Genomic DNA, 26,689 nt, shown 5'->3' with positions numbered 1-26,689 from the left:
CTGGGAAAGGGCCCCTGCCTTCATTTCGGAGGAGTTGGAGAAACTGGTGGATGGGGTCCTCCCCCAGTACATGCAACTGTACGGTTCTCCAGACAAACAGGTGAGTACACTGAGCATGGCGGATGGCACATGAGTGTATGGAGTGTCATGGATGGAAGAGGGTGGGGAGAGGGACAGGCCAGCATGTCAGGATTGTATGTGTATGTATGTCTGGGCCAGGGTGGGGGGTGTTTGGCAATGTGTGAGATGAAATGTACAGGATAGAAACATCCATTTTTACTTCACTTTTCCTCTAGGTTAGCGCCCACAAAAAGAAGGGTATTTGCGTGCCACCGCCAAGGATGTCCGGACCCTGGGGGTCTACCATAGACGGAGCACCCACTGCCGTAAAAGATGGGAGGACCTGCGCCGCTGGAGCAAGAAGACAGCGGAGGCCCAGCTGGGGATGGCCTCCCAACGTGGAAGGGGTGCCCGTTGCACCATGACCCCCCTGATGTACCGGATCCTAGCGGTGGCCTATCCGGAGTTGGATGGGCGCTTGAGGGCATCACAGCAGCCACAAGGGGGTGAGTACACTCTCCTTCAGCTGACTCTGCGCGCTTTACGAGGTGTCTGGGTGGTCGAAGTGGGCTGTGGGTTCCCCTAGGCCAGGGCGAACTTGGTAGGCTAGGTCCCTTGTTAGGCAGGCTCTGTGGCACCCCTACCCCACTACTAGTAATAGCCATCTACACCTAGTCAGGCTCCTGTGACTTCCAGGTGTGCAGCAATTGGGCCTTGGCCTCATCCCCCATGGGCATGTGAATTTGCTAGGAACTGTTAGTGCATGGCTTAGTGCATAGGGCTGCTCCCTATGTGTTGTGTCCGCCAACGGTAGTGGTGTTGCATGCACTGACCATGTGTATCTTCTGTCTCCCCCCCCTTTGTTTTGTTTCCCTGTTCTTGCGTGCATTAGCATCATCTGGCGGAGGAGCATTGGCACGAGAGCAGGAGGGAGCTGCAACCCACATGGCCCTGGAGGGTGAAGCAATGGAGTCTGAAGCCACCAGTGGGACAGAGGTCAAGGGGAGCTTCACGACGGGGACAGGAGCATACACCAGCGACAGCGACTCCTCCTCTGATGGGAGCTCCCTTGCGGTGGCAGGCACCTCTATGCCAACTGCATCAACAGGTACAGCCGTCACCCCCCCCCCCCATTAAGCACCGCCTTCCCAGCAGCCCCTCAGCGTGTGTCCCGTGCCCGCTCACCCAGGAGGGTGGGCATCTCCTTCGCCACAGTCAGTCCTGCTGCCCTAAGTGAGGAGGCTATTGACCTGCTGAGATCCCTCACTGTTGGGCAACCTACCATTTTGAATGCAATCCAGGGTGTTGAGAGGCATTTGCAACAAACAAATGCATACCTGGAGGGCATTCATTCTGGGCAGGCAGCCAAACAGAGAGCATTTCAGGCTCTGGCCTCAGCACTGATGGCAGCCATTGTCCCTGCGTCCAGCCTCCCCCCTCCAACTTCCTCTACCCAGACCCAATCCCCTGTACCTCAGCCTATCCCAAGCACACCATCAGACCAGCATGCACACTCAACAACACACAGGAGTGGACATGGCAAACATAAGCACCACACATCCCACAAGCACTCACACAAGCACCATACCCATGGAGACACAGCAACATCCACTGCCTCCACTGTGTCCCCCTCCTCCACGTCCTCCTCCTCCCTCCCTGTCTCATCTCCACTCACACCTGCATGCACTACATCCTCATCCACTACCTCCATCACCAGCACGCCCATCACCACAGACCGCTCACGTACAATCACCACCCCCACTGCCATTCACACATCCCCACTGTCCTCTCCCAGTGTGTCTGTGAGCCCTCCTCCCAAAGTACACAAACGCAGGCACACACCCACCCAACAGCCATCCACCTCACAACAGCCTCTGGCCCATGCACCTTCTCCCAAATTCAGCAAATGTACACCTCCTACAACCACTACCTCTTCCTTCACCCCCAAACCCCCTCCATCTTCCCATCCCAGTGTGTCTAAGAAGCTTTTCCTGGCTAACATTGACCTCGTCCCTACACCTCCCCCCCCATCCTTCCCCTAGGGCCAGGCTTTCCAGGTCCCAGCCCAGCACCTCAGCCACCACATCCCCAGGCAGAGTGGTGCCAGCAACTGCGGGGTCATCGAGTGCGCCACCCATCAGGGCTGACAGTGTGCCACGTAGCGAGGCCAAGGACATTCTGCCACCTGACAAGTGAAGAAGGTGCCCACATCCCGGAGGGAGAAGCCGCACCTACCAGCCACCAAAGGCTCATCCAAAACAAAAGGGGACAGTGGCAAGACACATACGGCACCATCAAAGGTGGGGAAGGGACACAAACCGAAGAGCAGGTCAGGACAGGGCAAGGTGGCTCTGACTGAGGGACTTGAGTCACCCCTTCTGCCAACCACTACCCCAACCTGTACGGCGGCGAACACTGCCACCAGCACCACCACCAGCACAGCCACCTGCACCGCCACCTGCACGTCTGCAGCCTTAGGAACAGTCTCCTACATCTTCCCCAGTAGGCAGCCGTCCGAGGCTGCAGGAGACGTCCTGCTGTGTCTCTCAACAGGTGCTGACACATGCACCACCGCCAGCACCTCCGCCACAGACACTGCCGCAAGCACCGCCACTAGCCCCGCGACATGCTCGGACAGTGGCACCACAGCTGACATGGCTACCATCCCCAGTGGGCAGCCGTCCGAGGCTGGAGGAGACGTCCTGGACCCTGCCCAGCTTCCATGAGGCATGACTCTCATCACTGTTTGCACATGCAGGTGGAAGGCGAAGCTGCAGCAGGGTGGGGTATGTCTCTGCCTCCATGGCGTATCATGCTACCTGTTCCTAGGCAATCTCGTGGCACACACACCCATGTGGGGTAATGGGACCAGCCACACTGCATGTGAAGCACTCTGGGCACCAAGCCCCCTCCAGAACCAGTGGAGATTGACATCCACTACCTCAGTCCTTGGCAGGATGAAGCACTCTGGGCACAAAGCCCCCTCCAGAACCAGTGGAGACTGTTATCCACTTGAGAGACTGTGGCTTTGCACTCCCCAGGATAGAGCAGTGGGCAAACCACCCACTGGAAAGACTTGAGAGACTGTGGCTTTGCACTCCCCAGGATAGAGCAGTGGGCAAACCACTCACTCAAAAGACTTGAGAGACTGTGGCTTTGCACTCCCCAGGATAGAGCAGTGGGCAAACCACTCACTCGAAAGACTTGAGAGACTGTGGCTTTGCACTTCCCAGAATAGAGCAGTGGGCAAACCACTCACTCGAAAGACTTGAGAGACTGTGGCTTTGCACTCCCCAGGATACAGCAGTGGGCATGGAGCCCCCTCGTGCAGCAGTGGCGTCGTGCGTTCATCCGGCTGAGGTGCCCCCTCTCCCCCTGAGGTGCCTGTTTAATTTCGATCTGATGCCCCAGCAGTGTTGTCTCCGTTTCGTGTCAGGTACCTTGTGTGGGCTTCGCCTATGCATTTTGGGACCACTGGTCCACGGACAATGATTGGTACACTATCCGGACTTGTGTAGTTGGTGTACATATTTGTATATACTGACTTTTGAACTTTCACTATCTGATTTTTATTGATTACACTTGTTACAATCATTTCCTTTTGTCCTTGCGTTCTTCCATGGGTTGAGGGGTGTATATGTAATGTTGCTGCATGTATTTGTGTATGGTGTTGTGGGTGAGGGTGGGGGTATTGCGTGTTGTGTGTGTGTGTCACTCTCTTTTCCCTTCCCCCCTCCCCTGTGTTGTAGGTGCAGTACTCACCGTGGTCGTAGACGGCGTCTGTCCTGCTCCTCATACAGCAGGAGGAAGACCAGCATGGGCAGTACGTGTAACTCGGGCTCCATGGCGTCCTGGTTCCTCGTTGGGTGTCGAGAGGTGAGTGGTTTCCCTTCTGTGTACTGTTTCCGCAGTGCTTTTGATAGCGTTGGTTCCGCTCCGGAAAAGGTGGCGGATAGGCGTGTTGGAATACAGTACTGTCTGTTGGTGGTGACCGCCGCGTTGTTTGTTTCTACCTCCGTGGCGGTCAGAGTGTTAAAGTGGCTGTCTATGTTGGCGGTTTCCGCCATGGTCGTGATTAAATTTTTTGCCGCTGGCCTGTTGGCGGTATTACCGCCGCTTTAACACCGACCGCCAGGGTTGTAATGAGGGCCTATGTTTGGCATTGGTGCACAATGAACACAAGAGACTACAAGATCAGGCGGTTATGACTACATTATCCCAATATTGCAGCAGTAGTATTGTCACATAAGACAACTTGAGTATTCTAGGCTTCTACCTCTCAGCACAACTGGACCTGAAACCCAACATTATGCAACACAACCTGCAATTTCACTCTAGAGAAACACTGTATGATAAGAATACCACAAAGTAGTTGGGTTAAACAGTCTGCAAAGTTTTATTCCTTACATTAAGTTGAGTGGAAGAGTCTAAAGTGTGCCATGTAGAATAACCTAAGTATGCACAGTCATGTTTCACTATACATGTAGGTACCTATTAATGGAGAAAAGCATGGGCCCACATTTCACAGTTGTGAGGCAGCTCATCAGAGTGTTTGTTTAGATAGGAGTTGGAATGATGATAAATCAGAGAAACTTTGAAATCACTTCTCTTTTGTAAGTTACTGGCCTAGGTTTCTTCAAGATGAACCACACGATGTACATGTATCTGCATGCTTTAAAACAGCTGCAGAGAAAGTGATTAGAGAATCGGAATGGGTAAAAAGTAAGTATAAATGAGAAAATGGGTGCCATGGAAAAACCAGTGATACATAAAGATAAAATGGAAGAATTTTGCACACTAACGGTTGGCTTACTACTGTAAATTTTAAGTTACACCTCAAACAATTCTCTACAAATGCCTACACATATACTCGATAACAGTATGTCCAGAAGTAAATACGGCTATGCCAGGCAGGACCTCGTTAAATATGGCATACTGGAGAATGTTGTCACAGGGTTTGATGGGCCATTGAAAAAAAATGTAAACAAATGAGAATTAGCTAAGAGCAGTGGGTTACTCACCTACAAGAGCTACATGCAACTTGCATTGATGGGGATCTTCCCTCACTTAAAGCCTCAGATTCCAAGTTAAATTGAACTTTAAATCTGTTGGTAGGGGAGTGCTAAAACGATATCTGACAAAACGGAGTATCTCACCTTTACCAGATGAAAAAAATAAAAATATATTATTTTAAATCAGAAAAGAAACTATGTCTTATGCAGCAAATCAATACTATTTAATGTGCTACACCGCCTGTTGCCTGACTGGGCCCCAAACGGGCATAACTTTGGCCTAGTTGTGCTATTAGCTAAATACTTGATTAGAGTAATGCTGTTTATTTGGCTTTACCCAAGAGACCACTAACCAGATTCCAGAAAATCAAGTACAACGGATAAATATCTAATTGATATGATCAACATTCCCCTTGTTGAAATACATGTAATGATTTCCTGCTGTGGACAGGTAGCAACAAAACTTTCCATGACAAGTGCATTGGATAAATTGCACTTTTTGAGGGAAAACTAAAATACTATTAGTCCATCAGAACACTTTGATGCGTCTCCTCATATGTATCTGTATTTCCAACTACCAGCATGAAAGAATCAGTAGATTTCTGCATCCTAGCTCCGTCTGGAATTGCCTTACTTCTGTGTGGTTGCAACCTGGCCTGCTTTGTTCCCATAAACAGCTTGTTAATAACATTGTATTTACATATAACAATACCTTTATACCTTGTAGATTTATCGCTCCATGTGTAGTGCGATGTTCTGCCATCTAGTACTCGCAGTGGAACATTAGAAGTTGTAGTTCTCAGCTGTGCTTTCAGTCATGCCTGTGTTTGGAATGACTTGTAATCATTTCTTTAAACTCAGTGCACCAGGACAAGGTCTCCCCATTAGACCGTTGTAACCCACAACTGAAAGTGGTCTATATGAGCGTGTTCTCGTTAAAGGGGGAACTTCATACAAAATCTCCAACTGCTTTCACGTATCTAGAGAGTCTCAAGGAGGCATGAATACTGCCATAAAATAAACTGCAAACCAAATGTTACAAGTAACATTTTTTAGTTGCAGTGTTGTTTAAGCTCATATACTATGCATAATATGTAAATCACTTTCTCTCATAGTTGTGGTGTGTGGGAAGCAGTGGAGGTCGAAGAAACTAGTATTCAAGGATAGTCCAACCTCCGCCTCTAGCCTGAATGACAATACAGGAGTGGTCTGTGGAAATAATGGCCACGATGCTGGTTTGCAGTGTATGTCCCCCTCCTCCCCCCCCCAAACACAAAATCAGCTCATTTTCACTCTTTGACTTTCTTGTATTGTGCATGCAGCTTATATATATATATTTACACAAACCAGATTTAGATACACTAAACAATCAAACTTTGCAAGTTCTGTCTTAGAAGTATGGGTTCTCCTAAATGTAGTTTAGGGAAAGCAACACACAACTGGTCAGTCTTAAATAGTCACTTTGAATGCTTGATGTAGCACAAAAAAGTGAATTTGCCATGTAGTGTGTAAGTTGAGTGATCTGCTAAAAGTTGTGGATTTTAAAGAACATAGGTAATTCTATGGCCTGATTGACGTAGAAAGGTGAAACGACCTTTAAAATAAATATTGGATGAGTGCACAGTGTGGCTCTATCCGTATGAACCTTCAAATAAGGCTCCTTTATAAACAATGTCTAAATTTACCTAGCTTTCAGTAATTATGTTATTGCCACTAGAAACACAACTTTAGAAGTGAGGTATTAAAGGAGGCATGGGTGGAAAGGCCAAACGGTGAGGTCATTAATCTTACTAAAACAATGATTCGACCATACTAGTGAGCAGATTTTTCTTGGTTGAATAATACTGTTTACCCCAGAACTGAATTTGCATTGTTGTTTTTATGAAAACTAGTAAGATTTTTGTAATTTCAAACTAACAAGATCTTTTGAAAATACTGTTTATCCCTTCCTTCATGGCCTTTATGACAAGATTTTTAAAAATGGATAGAAATTGTCTACTGTTCAGATATGCTGCCACTGGAGCTTAGAGGACACTTACTGACGTTTATGCCTTTTGCGATAAGAGTAGGTACAACAAAATGTTGTAGACTGAAACACTAAAGGGCCTCATTACGAGTTTGGTGGTCAGACAAGCCAACCATCAAACTTGCGAGGAGGAGACCTTCGTCAAGCCAGCACCCTCCCCTTATCCCGGGCCCTCTTACAATGTTCCCGCCAGTCGGACCGGCAGTACATAGCAATAGATCGTTACCACGAGTCAGACAGACGGGAACAGTGGTATATGATAGGACTCAGCTCCCTTAAGGGAGTAGAGTCCTATCCCGTAGCGCAAGGGGGCTGACCAGCACCCTCAGAATGCGCACTGTCTGTAAAGCAGACAGCGCGCATTCTGATGGTGCTGGGCATGGCCAGTGCAGTGTCCCCCCTGTGGTCCCAGCACACCCTTACCACCAGCTTTTCAATAGCAGTCACACTGCCATGAAAAAGATAGCAGCGAGGGGTGTTATAATCAGCAAGCCGATGCCGAGCTCAGCGCTGCCCTGAATAAGTACAACTCTGACTGCGATCTTGCCACTAGGAACCATGTTCCCAGTGGTCCACCAGGGTCGTAATGTGGCAGTCTGACCGTCACCGTGAGACTGGTGGTCCTTGGGCCGCCAGCCTCAAAATGAGGCTTTTAACTGGGTAACATCCAAGACTGCGGCAGGATAAAGATAAGGTTTCCACTTTGCTTCACACCATGCAAGAATAGACAGGACTCTTTCTTTGTTGAGAACTGCCATGCATTCAATTAAATGCAAAAAGTAACAAAATTCTACAATTGCATATGCTTAACTCAGAGATGTGGCTGCGGAAGCTCCTTGAATTGAGTAACCCTTGGGGCTCTGGTAAATTATGAAATGGCTTGATGGAACTTTCTATCAGTATTGAGAACCTTGATCACTGGCCCCAAGTAGGAACAATGAGAATCATTCTCATGTGAGTCTTTCTCACCTTGTGTTTTATGTGAGAACATTGGGATAAGAGCATATGCAAATATTTGACCAACTGATCCATATGGCATTTCATATTGACAGACGCTGCGGAAATCTTAAAATGTAGTTTTGGCGTTTTTTTTTTCTTTCCCTTGTGGTGAAGAGATTTAAGTTGAGTCCCTCACATGGAAAAGCTGTCCTAAGAATGTGAGAGCTGAACTCTTAACTCTGGGATTTCCTGCTTGTTTCTACTCTGAAGAAGTACAAAACCACTGGTAGGTGTTCAGGCAGCAGGCAAATCCGAGGTAGATTACCCCAGTGTCAAATGGCCTTGACAGTAGAGGCAAATGTATACCTCCAGTTCCTAAAAATAATACAAGGTGGTCAGGTTGTCTGTCTGCACCTCAAAACCACAGTTTTTATACAGCTGATGTAAATGAAACCACAGACAGTTCTGTTAGGCTAATGTGTAATTGGCTCTCCTGTAGAGACTACTGCCCCTATCTTGTCATTTATGAGATGTTCCCTACACTGTGATAGATTCATCTGTGTAGGTGGTCAGCTGAGGGTCTTCAAACAGTCTACCAACAATACGTTTTGCTCATTTCATGACAACAGTATGTGCCTACCAACAACAGACATTTTAAGGACCAGCCAATAGAAATCATTGCACTGACATTCATGAAAAGACACATGGGAAGTCTTGCACTAGGTACTACTACAGGAAGCTGTCTCTCTAAACAGTTCAATTACCTTCCCCCACTGTCAGATGATGCAATATGTGACAAAGGAGAAGCATCCGCTGGAACATCAATGCACTTTCAATCTCTATACATAATTAGACTGCATTTGGCAGATAGTAAACATGGGACATAATCAAATACCAGATGAGCCAACCAATCAAAAATTTACTATTCTACACCTGAGCGAAATCCAAACCAAACAACACTGTGGAATCTGCCATTAGTATGTGGCTGCACTTGGATTAAAGAAAAGAAAACACACACACACCAACTCCCACATTGCAGCACCACATAGGTCATCTACAGACCGGAGTGTAAATACATCATACATTACACTGGGCAAACAACTAGATATATATAGGTGGACATCCAAGAATACATAAGCGCCATCAGAATTCAACAAAACCACAAACTCAGTGTCACATTTCACTGAAATTAACCATGAACCTACAGACTTTGTTGTGGAATGGGTGAATATCATGAAAAGTGGGGCAAAAAACACTTGGGGGCATATTTATACTCCGTTTGCGCCGAATTTGTGTCGTTTTTTTCGACACAAATTCGACACAAAACTAACTCCATATTTATACTTTGGCGTTAGACGCGTCTAGCGCCAAAGTTCATGGAGTTAGTGTCATTTTTGTGCGTGAACACCTTCCTTGCGTTAATGATATGCAAGGTAGGCGTTCCCGTCTTAAAAAATGACTGCGTTGCATATGCGTCGTATTTATACTCCCGGGCAAAAATGACGCCCGGGAGTGGGCGGGACTAAAAAACCTGCATTTGCGCCGGATTTTAGCACCTGGGTCAGGGCAGGCGTTAAGGGACCTGTGGGCTCAGAATGAGCCCAGAGGTGCCCTCCCAAGCCCCCAGGGACACCCCCTGCCACCCTTGCCCACCCCAGGAGGACACCCAAGGATGGAGGGACCCACCCCAGGGACATTAAGGTAAGTCCAGGTAAGTATTTTTTTTTTTGTGGCATAGGGGGGCCTGATTTGTGCCCCCCTACATGCCACTATGCCCAATGACCATGCCCAGGGGACAGAAGTCCCCTGGGCATGGCCATTGGGCAAGGGGGCATGACTCCTGTCTTTGCTAAGACAGTAGTCATTTCAATGGGGGATGGGCGTCGTAAAAAAATGGCGCAAATCGGGTTAAGACAATTTTTTTGCCTCAGCCTGACTTGCCCCATTTTTGGACGCCCAAACGCCATTTTTCCCTACGCCGGCGCTGCCTGGTGTACGTGGTTTTTTTTCACGCACACCAGGCAGCGCAGGTCGGCTAACGCCATTCAATAAATACGGCGCCCGCATGGCGCTTCAGAATGGCGTTAGCCGGCGCTAATTTTTTTGGCGCAAAACTGCGTTAGCGCAGTTTTGCATCAAAAAGTATAAATATGGGCCTAGCTGTATGAAAAAGGAGCTAAGTGGATTTTTTTGTCAAAAGGCAGACAAGTCAGTCCTGAATGAAATGACTGAGTTGCAAAAACCTGGGGCAAACTTAGTATACTGGCTCCTGTGTGTCACCTCCAAATCCTAGAACGCTATGCCTGGAGGTGTGCATATCCACCACTTTCGCCTTCATTCAAACCCTGGATACAGAATAAATTACGACAAGCACAGGATCAATCTGAATTTAGTAATATCCAATTAGAAGCCCTTCTATTTAACTAGTGAACGACTTTTGGTATACCCGAATAAAGGAATATTAAATAAAAAATCTGTTCACGTTTGCGACTATGAAATCTATTAAGTCTAACACAATCTATGTCCATTGTCCTCCAGCTCACCCGCTAACCTCAATAGAGGAACTTTTCCTTATAAACGTAACCACCTCACAATTCTGCAATTGGTAATAATAATTAACAGACCACAAGGTGGCTCTGATTCACATTGTTAGGTCCTTGTTATAATTAGCCTCCACCCCTATACTTCACTCACCAAAGGGTACATAAATAGTCAGAACAGCTCTTCACAAGTTAAGCATGCTGTGATTACATATTTGGCTACATGTACAGTTAAAGTGGTGTCTTTTGCCTTTTTTGTGTTGCTTTTGTGTTTTTAACAACTAAAACACAGCAGGTAACAAGAAGTCCCCAGTCAAGCCACCAATCATTACATATTTAATCAAGTAACAGTAATCACATATAATACCAAACAGGCAAACAAGCACTAAAAGGCCTAGTTGGGCAGCCATTGGTCCCATATTTTATCATATTTGCTTTCACATCCCCTCCATTTATACACCATTGTTTCCAGCAGCTGCACAGTTGTCTACTCCATACCTGTCTCTCAACTGGGGGAATTCTTGCCACGCCAATGTTTTACATCCCATATTGCAACTAGGCAGCCAAACCGGCTAATGTTCTCTGTGCTCCTTTCAAAAATCCATAATTCACAAAATCATTACATTGGGCCCAGGGTTGGGCTGGGTGCCTATGCACTTAGCCAGGAGTCATGTATTCTCAGCCTATATTTTCGAATAGGAGGGACATTCCAAAACGAGATGAAAAAAGGTTCTGTTAACCTCCATCCATGTTATGCAGCGTGAGTGGTTACCCCTGCCCATCTTCCTTTGAAGGCTAAGGTAATTTCTATGAAAATAAGTGAACTGAATCATTCTGAAATGTGATGGAATCACAAGCACTCTGGATGCCAACTTGCACTCCTGCCACTCATCCTCTGGCAAATTACCAACGTCTCATTCCCAAGTATCATGTGTTGTCACCAGTGGGTTGTGGTACTCAGCAATAAGGACCTGTAAAGCTGCACTATGCCCTTTTGGACCCAGTGTTTCCATAACTAGCTTGTACTCCAGTTGGTACCAGCAGAATACTGGCATTCTGGCCATCAATACTATGTGACTGGAGGATCCCCACAGTATAGGAGGTGTTGAGTTCCCAATTCCACCAGGACACCTAATTCCACACCGAGCAAAGGGTCTGATCTATCTCCAAAAAGCCAATCTGTGATAAGGACCTACTGTGACATCCAGTAATGCATTTGGAGGTCAGTCATTCCCGGCCCTCCCTTATAAGGGGACATAGTGCATTTCCAGAACATGTCCCTGGGGTGTTTCCCAAACAATTGAAATTTTGTGCCTAGTGCCTGAAATCTCGTAAGGAAGAAACGTGGGAAGACAAAGGGATAGTTTCGTACTGCCTGTAAAACTCAGGGCAGTGTGACATTTCTGATAGATAAATCACCTTTTGAATTTCCCAATGTGCCAGCATTCCATGGAAACTTTATTGCTCTCCACGAGGACATCATAATGCCTTGGCTCCACATGTGACACCTCCTGATGTCTTTGTCGCCTAAAAAGCCCAGGTCACGGACGTCAGTTCCCTATTTTCAGCACCTTCGACGCGTAACAGTTTTCTTTGAGCTCTCGAGTTGCTTTGTAGACTCTCTGACAGTTTTCTCTCTGAAGTAGCTATACTGCTGAGAGCAATACTATGTGTTTTCTGAGAAAGTCAGGCTTTAAGCCATGGAGGGATTGTGAGGCTCATTTGTCCATTACTGACCCACACAACTATTGTCTTTGGTGCTTGGGTTCCCATCACGATGTTGAGAATTGTTCATCATGCCAGAAGATGAATCCAAAGGCACTAAAGGAGAGAGAGGAGAAGCTCTTCATGGCCAAAGTCAGGCACGAAAAAAAAGAGATTGTCGAAGTCACGGCCTCGGTCGAAGTCGCTAACACCTCACTCTTCAAAATCCTCCAGAACGAAGTACAAGAAGCAGCGCCACTCCATTCGAGGCCATTCTTCGAGGGAAGAGTCTTCGAAGTCAGGGTCTCGGAAGAGGTCGAGACAGGATAGACATGAGGTGTCTCCCTCTCCATCCCTCGAGCCACTGGTGTCCCCTTCGAGTACAGCTCTGGACCCAACTTTACCACATTCTGATCCAGAGCTGGAGGCTCAGCCCGAGACTTCAGACATACCTGCTCCTTCAGCGCAGGAGCAAATTTATCTGGTGTTTCCAACTCCAGAGACGGATACCTCGAGTTTCTGAACACCATCTATGGGGTCCTTACCAGGATGATGATAATCCACCTGTGGGCCCACTATCTTACAAGCTAGGTGGATTCTCAGCATCATACTAGCAAGGCCCGTTCCTGCCTTTTCTGTTAATGCCTCAGGTGTCCTGGCCTCTCTCATCACCGAGGTGGTCGACTTTGCCCATGCCAGTCTTTTCCCAGCGTCGGTTGAAGGGGCTGCGGCATCGCATGACAACGCCAGCTCCCCCTGTTCCTTCTGGGCAAGGTTCCAGGACAAAGTCTCCAGCAGCCCTGTTGGATTCATTTGTGCCGTCGTTGACGGCACCGCTTCTAGCATCACCAATGCCAGTATTGAACTAAAGATCTACAAGGGAAGCACGTAGGCTTTTAGAAGAACAGTATGCTAGAGGCAGAGAATAAATTGAGGAACTGGAGATTGTTTATATGAACCCCGATTTTGAGGGCCTAGATGTAGCAAGTGGACGACACACTTCATGGGAATGGAAGCTATTATCTACAAGGGGTATCCCTCTACCCGAGGTTCTTTCTTATCATTCTGTTATTAACAAGGCAGCAGAAATATTAGATTTGCCTCTGCCCACTGCTGTACTTAAGTCGAACCTTTTGACAGAAGTATTGCATTCATATTCATCTACCTATGAACCATTTAATGATGTATTAATGGAACTGATTTTGGACATTTGGCAGAAGCCTATGTCTGCGGCTGCTGTGTCAAGGCCGATTGCCAGGTGGTAGGAACCAGCTCCAGGTGACCCAGTTTTTGACTTCATACCCCCTACCTGAGAGTCTAGTAGTGCAGGCCTCATTCTCCTCAAAATTGTTTCCCGGGTCATTCCCCACTTAACCTGCAGATAGTGAGTCAAAATAGATGGAGTCAGCAAAAAAAGGTGTTCTCTTCTTACAGTATGGCCTTGAAGTCTACAAATGCAACACGTTTGTTGGGTTGTTACATGCATGCATTGATTCACTCGGCTAAGCTTGTGGTCCCTAAACCACTGGAGGAGCGCCACTTTGATAAACTAATGAATGATGGGCAGGCTGCTGCGCATCAGGTCATCTAGTCAGGCCTGGACTCTGTGGCATGGGCGATGGGGACTTCGTTGTTTCCTGGAGGCACACTTGGTTATGGGTGTCTGGGTTATCGCCCGACGTGCAGTCAACCTTGCTGGACCTCCCATTTGATGGTTCAAAGTTATTCGGGTTGAGAGGGCAGACTGCCTCAGAGAGGTTCAAAGAAAGTAAATCAACAGCACAGTCCTTAAGCCTGCAGTCGCAACCAAGACTATAGGCAGTACCAGAAGTTTAGGGGATTTGGCAGATCTTTCTCCTTTCAAAGTTGACAGCAATACCGGCAACAGCCACAACAGTCAAATCCATTTGATACAAGCTACAGAGGGCGGAGTAGGGGGGAACAACGAGAAGCCACCCATCAGCCTTCCTCCTCCTCTTCCTCCCTCACCAATGTCTCAGGGTAGCAACCCTAGTTCTGCCATCATGGAACATGCTTTACCTGTGAGACAGGTTACTTCATTTTCTACAATGGAGGTTCATTACATCAGACCTATGGATGTTGATCATTGTAGAAAGTCGATATGCCCTACCCTTCCAAGAGTTCCCCCCCTCCCTTTACTCCCCAACAAGGTTTTTTTTCTTCTTCAAAGAGCATCTTCTATTACTATAATAGGAGGTCCAAACCCTACTCTTGAAAGATGCAGTGGAATTGGTCACAGGGCAGGAGTGGGGTCAGGGATGTTACTCCCAGAATTTTCTGATGCCGAAAAAGGATGCTGGTTTGTGTCCGATCCTGGATCTCAGGGTTTTGAACTAGCTCCTCAAGCAGGAAAAATTTAAAATGCTGACCCTGGCACAGGTACTTCTTGCACTGGACGAAGAAGACTGGATGGTTTCAATTGATTTGCAGGATGCGTATTTTCACATCCCTATTCTGCAATAGCACAGGAAATATCTCCGCTTCACAGTGGCATCACAACATTACCAGTTTGCGTTCCTTCCGTTTGGTCTTACTTCTGCACCTCGAGTCCTCACAAACGTGACAGCAGCAGTCGCAGCACATCTCAGAATGTAGGAAATACCAGTATTCCCTTGCTTGGACGATTAGTTGCTGAATGCCAAGGCTCTGGAGTTTGTGTTGCATCACTTGCAGCAGACAGCTCAATTATTGTACAACCTGGGTTTTTCCATAAACCTGATCATATCTCACCTGGAGCCCTCTCCACGCACACTGTTCATAGGGGCAGTACTGGATACTACAGTGAATCGTGCCTACACTCTTTCTCAGAGGATTCATGACATTCAGGGTCATTCCAATGTAACAGAATGGGGTAATGGTTCTTACGCCTGCTCGGTCTCATTCCTTCCTGCATTATTGGTCACCCATTCACGCTGGCACGAGGGCCCTTCAGTGGTGCCTCTGCAGGCAGTTGTTTCAATACAACAGAGATCTCAGAGAGTCAATTAGAATCCCTAGAGGCACTGCAGAGAATCTTCAATGGTGTGATGTGGACGACAATCTATCACAAGGGAAGCAGTTTTGTCCTCCGCCTCTGGTGGCCATAGTTATAATGGATGCACCCACTCTAGGGTGGGGAGCACGTCTGTGTGATCTGGAAATCAAGGGAATTCACCTCCAGAGGAACTGTTGTTACACACCAATCTGCTGGAATTGCGGGTGATACATCTGGCTCTCAAGGCCTTCCTCCCTTCCATTTGTGGTCTGTCAGGGCAGGCCTTCACAGATAGGGAGGTGTGGGAATCTCCATCCGTAGGTGGTGCTACATATCTTCTGGCTATGCTGGACCCCTCAGATATACCTGTTTGCCTTTCTTGAGAATGCACACTGCCCGCCCTTCTGCAGCCTTCAGTATCCGATGCAGGGAGCATTGGGAGACGAGTTTTAATTGGACTGGGGCTCCCAGCTGCTCTACGTGCCCAACTCAATACCCTGGATTCCTCGAATTCTGCAGAAGAATTGCCAAGACCGGACCCAAGTCATATTGATACCCCCAGATTGCCCAAGAAGGGTGTGGTAAACAGACTTACTGCAACTCTCACTGTACCATCCGTCTCCCTCACAGGGAAGACCTCCTCTCGCAGTTGCAGGTTCTACACCTCCACCTCCAGAGCCTGCAGCTGCATGCCTGGAGATTGAACAGGGCAAACAGAGTTATTTTTCTCTCCCCCCTGATGTTCTGAATGTTATATTATTGGCCAGGCATCACTCCACCAAGTCAGAGTACGTTGGGAGATGGGCTAAAGTTGTAAAGTGGCATGAGGAAAATTCTATGGACCCCATAAAAGCCCGTTTGTTGGCCATTTTACAATTTGCGCATTCCCTGGTACAGCGAGGTTCTGCAGTTGAAACTGTTAAGGGATATTTATCTGCCCTTTTGGCTTTTCTTTGTTTACCCTACCAGCCATCCCTGTTAGACTTCGGTTTATTAAGGGACTTACTTACCTAAGTACCCTCCCACTCCATTTATCATGCCTCAGTGGGATCTTAGTTTGGTACGGACTTACCTTATAGGTACTCCATTTGAACCCTTGCACAGTTGTCCTTTAAGGTTACATACGTTCAAAACTGTTTTTTCTAATTGCCATAACATCGGCTAGACATGTAAATTAACTGAATGTGTTAAACCTTAAGCCCCCCTTCACAACTTTCTATGCACATAAGTTGGCAGTGGGAACCAGGGCTGCTTTCATACCAAAGGTGGTTACTTCTTTACACTTGGGCCAGTCTGTCACCCTTAGTATTTTCCACCCTCCTCCCCATCCATCTAAGAGGAGGAAAGGCTTCATCACTGGGACCCTAAAAGGGCTGTAAGCTTCTTTATTGACAGAACACATGCTCTCCAGCTGGATGATCAGCTCTTTGTTGGCTACATAGGAAAGATGAAAGGCAAGGCTGTGCACAAAGATCTGCTACGCCATAGCAAACAAAGAACCTCTTGAAGGTATAAGAGCTCATTCGACTAGAGCTTAGTATTCTACTTCTGCTTTAGCTAGAGGTGTCCCGTTGATTGACATTTGTGAAGCAGCAACTTGGGCCCTCCCTCCACACCTTTGCAAAGCACTATTGCTTAGACTGAGGTGAGGCGGGACGGTCACCTGTTCAATCTTGTAAGATTTTTTTGGTATAGGCAGAGAAGCACCCACCTCTGGGTGCGGGACTGCTTAGGAATTCTATTCAAAAGGTGAGGAAGCTACAGGTAGGTATATCCATAAGAAGAACAAGTTACATGCCTTCAGTAAGGCTTTTTCTGGTGGAAACAGGATCTACATGTGGATTCCTCACTTACCCACCTGCCTCCCCTTTGCTTGTCTGTATATACCAAAAATAAATCTATTTGTATATTATGTATGTATTTTGCATTGCCTGTACATGATGTATATTATTTCCCAAACTTTATCGACCCATGGCTCCCTTGACCAACTGGCCTTTAGCCACAGCTCCCTTTTACATTACTTTTTTGGCAGGGGAAGTGTGCGGAAGCTGGTAAGATGTAAGCCCGGCCTTGGAAGTCCTTCCATTTTAATTCCTATAGAAAACTGGGATGAAGGTATGGAGAATAGTGCATGCAATGCAAGGATATGCCTACTCTCTCTTTTCACAATATCTGTGTGCCTTTGGGCCATGCAGTGACTGCATCTGCTTGCTGTTCCTGCGCACTCAGCCTAGAGCTGCACATAATCAGCCAGGGGTATCAGGGTGCCACATTGTAGTTTGGGAAACCATTAGGTATTGGGGTCTAATAACAATACTGGTATGGTGCTGCACTTCCCTTTGACTTGGAGGAAAGAGTGAAATATCTGGGTATCGTCATCAATAGAAACAGCTCTTAAAGACAGTTAAAGACTGATGATCTGACTACCCCTAGCTTTGGCAGGCAGAATCACACTTGCTAAATTGGTAGTGCTGCTCAAACAATTGTATTTTTTCATGCATACATATGCTAGACTTCGAGCATTGCTGACCAAATTAGAACGGAGAGGGAAAGGTCAGTGACTTAGATGGGAGTGGCTTACTCATCCCCATGAGGCAAGCTTATTTGCTATGACTGATCTCTAACAAAAGCTTCTTTCCTGCACAATCGCACCCCTTGACAGAGCTCAAGGTGAGCTTGGGACCCTTAGGGCCATATTTACAAGGCCCTGTGCCATCGGGAAAGGGTAGAAATGCACCATATCTACAAGATACAGTGAGTTTCTGTCCTCTCCCCTTGTGCTGGTGCAGAAATTGCTGCCATGCGCCAGCATAGGCACCCTTGCACCATGGTGCAAGGGTGCATGGATTTTGGGATGATTGGTTTTGTGCAGGAAGGAGCACCTTTCTGCACAACAACCACCAATGGAGGAGATGTCCTCCTGTGTGCTGGAGAATGCAGCACACATAGAAAAAGGAAAAAACGGGGAGAAATAGATATTTTGCCCCCTTGGGTAACTCTTATGCCACCCTTGAGTGGCATAGGCTTTTGATACATTCCCCGGTTTACAAAACATCGGGGAATACGTCAAAAAAATTAATGGATGTTGTGTGGGAACACTCATGGAAATGCCTTCCTGACACAAAGTAAGGCAACGCAGCAAAAGCCACGCAGAATAGCTTTGCGTGGCCTTGTAGATATGGGTCAGCAGCCTGCGCTGCTGCAGCGTCACTAAAAGTGACGCATCAGTGGCACAGGCTGCTTGTAAATATGGGCCCAAGTATTGTGTTAGTGTCTAAGATATAATTTCATTGAAAAAGTTAACTGTCCACACTGGCAGTGTGACACTTGCTAATAGGGCAGGAAAAACAATGGTGTTCTCTCTGAAATGCTCATCGCATATAGTCCTGCTTTGCATCAATCACTGGATCATCTCAGATAGTCAATGAAGGCCACACTACGCCAGCTACAGCTGCACAAGATGGGACATCTATTCCCTAGTGGCTGTTATATATTCAAGCATTTTGATGAAAGTAGCACAATCAATGCGCTAGTCATATTTGCATTCGTCCAAATCAGACAAGTGGCCTAAAACTTTCAATTGCACTTGAAACGTAATGAACATTCTGGCATTAGACATATTTTGCTTGAGTAAGGGGAGTCTGTCTTGAGGTGTACGCTCCTACTGGCATCTAGTGGCCCCTATAAGAACTGTAGTTTGTTGAAATGATCTAGCTTCACTGCTGAATAATATAACATTGATAGTTTTGTAGAACACACTGACTTGAAGAGTTGCGTAGATTATGGATTCTCCTGTGCGACCGCGGCACCCCAGGCTTGTTCTGAAGGCGCACTGAGGTGCTGCAGCGCACAATTTGGGAACTACTTATGTAAGGTTTTAAGCTAAATTTGCAATCAGATGTGGCATTTGTGATGTTAGTTTCACCAGCTTGCCTAAAAGGCAGGAAAAAAAAGTGGGCCGAAACGGACGTCAGCGCACCGACGAGGGCTTCTTACAGCTAATGTGACGTTAGGCAGGTGGAGCCGTGGCATTATGACATCAACATGGAGAGCTATGAAGAAAAGTTTCCATGGAATGCTGGTGCACTAGGATACTCAAAAGCTGAGGAATGCACAGGTAGATAATCTACCAGAGAAAGTATTACCAAAGGTAAGTAGCTTGTTCTTTCATGCAATACCACCGTTCCAATCAGTGAAATGGGCAATAAAGACATCTCTTCAACTCCTCATGAGCATGTCTTATCAATAGGACGACAAAGCTCACGCGCCAGTTGATCTCATGGGATGTTGATGCCCAAATATCAAAATCAATCAACAGCCACTTACCAGCAAGTTAATGGGAAATCACAGTTTTGGGCCGCCAAGCTGTACATATGTCAATTTGCTCCTATTCACTGTCGGCCTGATGCCTATACTTTTACCTTAAAAATTACTCATTGCTGAAATTAGACCAGTGGATCTGCAAGAAGAGAACATCACCTGCATAAAGGGATAATCTACTTTCCCTTCCGCTTGGCCATCAAAATCTATCTGAGCATCTCTCCTTATCCACTCAGTCAAGGGCTCAATAACCAGCCTGAAGAGAAACGGCAAGAGGAGGGCATTCCTGTTGAGTTCCATGCTCTATGGGAAATTAAGACAAAATTCTGAATACTCTTACTTGCACGTTTGGCACCTCCTAAAAAGCTCATAGTTCTCAGAAGACAAGGGCCTATGTTTAAAAAAAAAAAAATAAAAAAAAATGTAAGTACACCGAATAGAAACGGCCAGTGGACGGTGTCAAATTTCTTCCGGTAATCCACCAGTTGGATTGCGGATAAACAATGCAAAAGTGAAATTCTAGCAATTCCATTTGTATCAGTTGTAAACAGTGCAAGTGTTTCTGCCAAAAATGAAGATGCTTTGTTTCTCATATAGAAGTTTCCGTATTACACTGACAAACCTATTGCCCAAAACTTTCACCAAGTTTGGTTTCGACATAAAGGAGTAAAAGTCAATACAACCCAGTTATCCAGATGTTTCTTATGCTTGCGAATGGTAACAATTGTAGCCTGGTATACTTCTCTCTGGTGTGAGGCTGTGCGTCCAGCTTCCTCAGATAGTTTACGGAGGTGAGGGGACAGAAGGTAAGATATATATTTTTTAAAGTTCAATCAGTAAGCTATTTAGGCTTGGTGTCTTACCCGAGGATGTCTGCACTATTGACTCTTGGAACTCATCCAGCAAAAGTGGCTGGGACAATCCATGCTCTTCCCTTCTGTACGGGTCTGAACACTCAAGTCTCCCACAACAGGATGCTTGATCTCCAGAGGCAGGCATGGTCATCTATAGAGAATTCTAAATACCCGGCGAACATACACGATTTCTAGGGAATCTGTAACTCTTTGTCCGCTTGCTGTACGGAGTGATGCAATAATGTTCACTGCTTATTCCCCAGTTCCTTTCCAAGCCGTCGAACTGTGCCATATAACTTCTATGTGAGTGTACTACATGTACAAGCTACTCAAACTGCCTTATCAGCTTCTGAATTGTTCAAGGCTACTCTCCACTGAAACTGCAATATCGGAGACTCCTATGCCATGATTTATTTTTTGTTTCCTGCCCCTTTCCAACCATCTGACATAGGCCAAAGTCGTTCCTCTAAATTCAGACTTAAAATCCTCCCAGAGGCTAACAGGAGATGTCAGCGAGGATTCCTTTACCTGAAGATACGCATCAATCGTCCACTGAGCATACAAAGGGTCTCATCCTTCAGCCACCATGCGTTAAAGCGGCAGACTCCTCTCTGGCCGCGCAGAGTGCTTTCAGGGCACAGGATCAGACAATCCTCAGAACAAAATGCAGGAGCCTTTGATAACCTCGGGTTTGCTTCCCCACTACCACAGACACCTATGTGACATAGCTGACTGGATTATCTAGAACTGAAGAATCTGCCAAAGGTTTTAGACAGCAATACATGTCAGCATTCCATAAACATATGCCAAGGGGTGCCTTTCTTGGTTTAACCCCTTCGCTGCCAGGCCTTTCCCCCCCCTCCTGTGCCAAGCCTTTATTTGGCTATTTGGGGCAGTTCGCGCTTAGGCCCTCATAACTTTTTGTGCACATAAGCTACCCACGTCAAATTTGTTTTTGTTTTTTGTTTTGTTTTTCCAACATCCTAGGGATTCTAGAGGCACCCAGACTTTGTGGGTTCCCCTGAAGGAGGCCAAGAAATTAGCCAAAATACAGTGGTTTTTTTTTTTTTTTTTTAAATGGGAAAAAAGGGCTGCAGAAGGCAGCTCGTGTTTTTTTTTCCCTGAAAATGGCATCAACAAAGGGTTTGCAGTGGCAAGATCATCATCGTCGTCCCAGCTTTCAGGAACAGGCGGACTTGAACTGGAAAACCCAATTTTGACATTTTACTTGAACCCCATTTTTACTATTTTTTTCAGCTTTCAGCCTCCTTCCTGTTAGTGACCAAAATGGGTGAAAAACCAATGCTGGGTCCCAGAAAGCTAAACATTTCTGAAAAGTAGACAAAATTCTGAATACAGCAAGGGGTCATTTGTGTACATCCTACAAGTGTTTCCTACAGAAAATAACATCTGAAATAAAAAACAAATTGAGGTGAAAAAAACAGCAATTTTTCTCCACGTTTTACTCTAACTTTTTCCTGCGATGTCAGATTTGTGAAAGCAATATACCGTTACGTCAGCTGGACTCTTCTGCTTGCGAGGATATATAGGGCTTGTAGGTTCATCAAGAACTCTAGGTACCCAGAGCCAATAAATGAGCTGCACCTTGCAATGGGTTTTTATTCTATACCGGGTATACAGCAATTCATTATCAAGAAAACCTTTGTATTTCCAAAATGGCCACAAGATAAGGTGTTGAGAAGCAGTGGTTATTTGCACATCTCTGAATTCCAAAGGGGGGGGGGGGCATACTAGCATGTGAATTACAGGGCATTTCTCAAATAGACTTCTTTTTTACACACTGCCTTACATTTGAAAGGAAAAAATTTTGAGAAAGACAAGGGGCAATAACACTTGTTTTGCTATTCTGTATTCGGGGGGGCAGAAATGGCTTAAAATAAATTTGCCCCCCCAACGAGCGACCCTTGCCTACGGGCTCGCTCCCCCTGCGTGACATTGGGGCCACAAACAAAAAAAAAAATCCCCGGTGCCTAGTTGTTTCTTCCCCCCTTTGGGGCAGATTGACCTAAAATTGGCCGATTGGCCCCCGGGGGGAGGGGTGGGGGGTTGGGAAGCAGGAAACGCCCCCAAGTGGGGACATTAGATGGGAGGTAGTTGAAGCACCCACACTTTACAACAGTGACAACAGGGCTTTATGGAATACTACAACTATCGAGACAGACTGTCCTACAATCAACTCTACATCTAGTCTTGGGTGCACACCAATGCTGAGAAACCAAGAACCCTGAGCAACAGCGAACCAATACAAGCTCCTGTTTTTTTTTTTTTTTGTTAATATGTACCTTAACGGTACTGCAGATATTGATTCATTACTGGAAATCACACTTGTATACACATGACAGGTGGTTATTGAGCATCATTATTCTATGTAAGCCTCTACATACAGACACAGTGAGGGCCTCCCACCACTTTTTGATAGATACATATGCCTAAGTGAGGTACAGAAAGCCAACAGTAGCCTTAACTTCCCAACACTACTGACTGATCATAGACATATCATCCATGTTCAGAAGTGGGAAAAGTGCCTTCTAGAGCATCTCCACTATTAAACAAATGTAACCTCACTGAGATCACTTACACAAGCTCTCAAGGTCATTCTTGCACACAGGTATATGTTCAGTATGCAACAAGATATTGTCAGCTATTATTTCCTGAACCTCCATAAACTATCATACTAGCTCACTCCTTCAGCCAATATAAGTGTTCCATGAAACATACCCTTCCCGGAAAAAAAAAGCTAGGCTTCGTTTCCAGTTACCCAAAGTATTTTCTTTCAACTTTTGAATCTGGTCTTGAGCCATCAGGTAAAATCTATCGAAAATTAAGACCCTCATTGAATGCAAATTTGATGATGTAAACATACAAACCAATCCCTGAATGTTTCATTCAAACTACTGTAAACCTATATTTTTTTTGCAAGCTACTTTGACTTAACAGGTTAATGGTAAGTTGTTAATACACTGGCCAAAAACTTGAAAAACATTTTACTAAATGTAGTAAAATACTGCCAGGCGCTTCAATGCCTGCACTCATAATAAAAAAAATACAAAGACAAATATTATCCCCCATCCTGCCGTGTGCATACTTGGATGCCTCCACAGAGGCATTACTGAAAAGATGTAGCTGGGCATTCTGCCAACATGTGGCTATGCAGAACTGAATTGTTAACCACCTTGTACACACCTGCTATTGTCATTATTTGCAAACCTGCACACTTATATCTCAAAGTTTCAAACAGCCACTGCTTCAGGGTCACCGACAACTCCATGTGTAAGGCACAAATATTCAGTGGCTAATACCTACTTTTCATTGCCTTGTTTCTCATCGTTCACAGCCAGACTTCACAATGCACTACTCAAATTTCAGACAAATAATGTAATTGCCAGCTCAGTGCAAGACTGGGCCTAAAGAGAGAACACAGACGGAAGAGTCCAATTTTCCAGATACTTCTCACAGACCTATGCCCTTTAGCCTAAAGGCCACAAGATGACTAGCAATAAAGGGAGATTAAACTGAGAAGGATTAGGAAGAGAAACACTAACAGTTGCTGACCATGAAATCTAAGGGGGGGGGGGGGGGGGGGAGGGGGCTAGTTTGTCCAACAGGCTGTTGCTTCAGCTGGTATGTGCTACCCTATACGCCTTAGTGCCACCAATCTGAAATACCAGTGTTCCAAAGAGTTAAATCCACCTCATAATTATATGCCTTACATAATTATTTAAATGGCCATGGTTTTCCTCAAAAGCAAACAGAAAACTTAGAAATAAGTCCAACTACTGGAGGACAGGACAATTTACTATTCTAGCTCCAGTGTGCAAGTCTTTGCGTAAGTATATTTTTGCGGTTTCCTTGCCTTAATCTCGGCAAGTAGCAGGAACTGTAATTATATAGACATGTTAGTGAGCCTACATGCAACACGTGTGTACTGTTAGAAGCAGTGGTAGGGCACTTAGTCATTCAGCTTCAACATACGAAACACAACTACTTCTGGTGTGCACGTGTGTCGAGAAGGAAGAAAGCAAATGTTATGCCCTCCCTAAAAAAGACTCAGTGATTTGCTTTTATTCGGATCTGTGAAACAGTAGATTAAGTGGGAATATACCATTTTTAATGTGACCGAGTGAAAAAAGGATCAGCTTCTTTCAGCATCATAGCATCCCAAGGAGGATTATCTTGCAAACATCAAAGTGGGACATTTTTAGATTTATATGATGCAACACTGTTGTCAGATAACACATTTCTAATATATTCATTTTTGACTGACAGCAAATCGTAAGAATACATAATCTATCATCTAATGCAGAAAACAGTTTCCCGACTGTAGAGTAAGATGACGTGCTTTACACCCAGCTGTATAAACATGGATGCATTATGTGATCCTGGGTATGGTAATGGGTTATGAAACAAAAGTGTGAGTGCAAAGAAGTATACCAGATGATCTCTCATTCTTCAACTAAAAGAAGTAATTTATGAATATTATTACAAAGGAACCGGGGAGCAGTACAAACACTGAAGGTTTAACTATGAAAATAATATTTAGCCTCAAATGTCATAAAAAGTAATTTATTAGTCCATATAGGTTATCACATAACTACACACCAACCATTAAAGTACTTCTAACAGGGTAATTTTATCAGTGAAATGAAGCTATAACATCAACCATTTTTAAACATTTTTATTAGCAATTACATGTCAACATATATTTTCCAGCTTGCATATTTTGTTTGGTCTTTCTTCTTGAGTGATGTTTTACTCTGCTAGTTATTTAATGAGTGTGTTACCCTCCCACCCTCTATCTCCCCCCCCCCCCCCGTCTGAGAAGTCGTGTTTAACATTGCGCGAGGTGTATAGTGTGATGAGGTCTGTTGTGTCTCGTTTTCGTGTGGATAGGTTACTTTGGTCTCTTAGTCCGGTTGGATCCTTATTTTCAATTAGGAGGTGGTCAGGCCTGACCAACTTCTATTAAGGGTCTGGGGCGTCCTGGGTCTCCTCTCTCATATTTCCACCAGGGTTTCCCATGCTATTGTTATATCCAGGGGTCTTTTCCCCTTTTGGCCTCCCCAAAAAGGGCATAACCTTCACAGACAGCCCATTTTTCTAGTTCCCTGTACCAACTGGTTACTTTCAGGGCAATCGGATTCTTCCAGTTAATTGCAATTTTCCTCTTGGCTAGAATGTACGCTAGATCCTGGAATCTGCTGGTGACCTTCATCTTAGACGTACGTGGGAACCACCCAAGTAAACAATGGCTCATTGTGCAAGAAACGTCCTTATCTATCGTATCTGCCACCTTTTGTGTCACCTCTCCCCAGAATGTCCTAATCTGTAGGCAGTCCCAAAACAGGTTTTTAAATTCTGCTCCTAGTACTCCGCGTCTTGGGCATTCCGCCCCTTCCATGTTGAAATGTCTGTTAATCTGACCAGGCAGCAAGTATGCCCTATGTAACATGTAAAAGTTTACTAACTTAAATCTAGCTTTACTCGAAACTTTAGGGGGGTTCCTTCCAGTATAATTTCTCTAACTTATCTGGGATGCAGGTTCATAAATTCTCTCCCCATTTACGCCTCAACGAGTCTAATGGGAGGGCCATATCCATTTGTATTCTATTATATAGGTTTGTGACGACCTTTACCGTACCTGTTGAAGCTGCTAGATAGGTAAAAGTGGTCAGTGTTTGGGGCTCAGATAATCCCACATACCAGTGATGTCGAATACCTGCAGCGATCGAGCCATGTAACAGAAAATGACCTCTCGGTAGGTCAAACTCTGCTGAGGTCTTCGAACTGGATCATTTTACCATCTTTAAAAAGGGTGCAAATGGTTAAAACTCTTGCTGCATACCAGGAATGCAGCCCATCCCAATTACACATATGTGGAAGTACTAGTAAGAACAACAGAGGAAGGTCTGGAGAGTAGGGAACCTTTGTCTTGGACTTACGTAAATAGCTTGTCCAGCATTGTGTGAGTACTTTCAATTCGGGTCAGACATCCATTTGTCAAGGCAGCATGATCAAACATTATCTACATTCTGCCAAAAATAGGCTTGCCAACATTGTAACGGGCGTTTGCTGGATTGAAGAGAACCTCAATTTTTCTAAACAACCTTTTGTGTACAATGTATCTATGGTAATGTGTGTACGAATATGGGCTTCAGTATGAGATAGAAGGATTCTCTCAAGTTGTATATAGAGAAACCTATAGTTGTGATCACTGCTCT

At 45.5% G+C, this 26,689-nt stretch overlaps 1 protein-coding gene across 3 annotated transcripts in view; it reads left to right on the top strand.

Annotated features, from left to right (window-relative positions):
• The window catches only part of MFAP4 (microfibril associated protein 4), a 467,131-nt gene that overhangs the window by 217,412 nt on the left and 223,030 nt on the right, over window positions 1-26,689 (top strand). The gene's annotated exons all lie outside the window — the stretch shown is intronic.

Source organism: Pleurodeles waltl, chromosome 7 (assembly GCF_031143425.1).
Source record: "Pleurodeles waltl isolate 20211129_DDA chromosome 7, aPleWal1.hap1.20221129, whole genome shotgun sequence".
NCBI classification, from domain to species: Eukaryota; Metazoa; Chordata; class Amphibia; order Caudata; family Salamandridae; genus Pleurodeles; species Pleurodeles waltl.
This window is presented reverse-complemented; position numbering and strand designations above follow the sequence as displayed.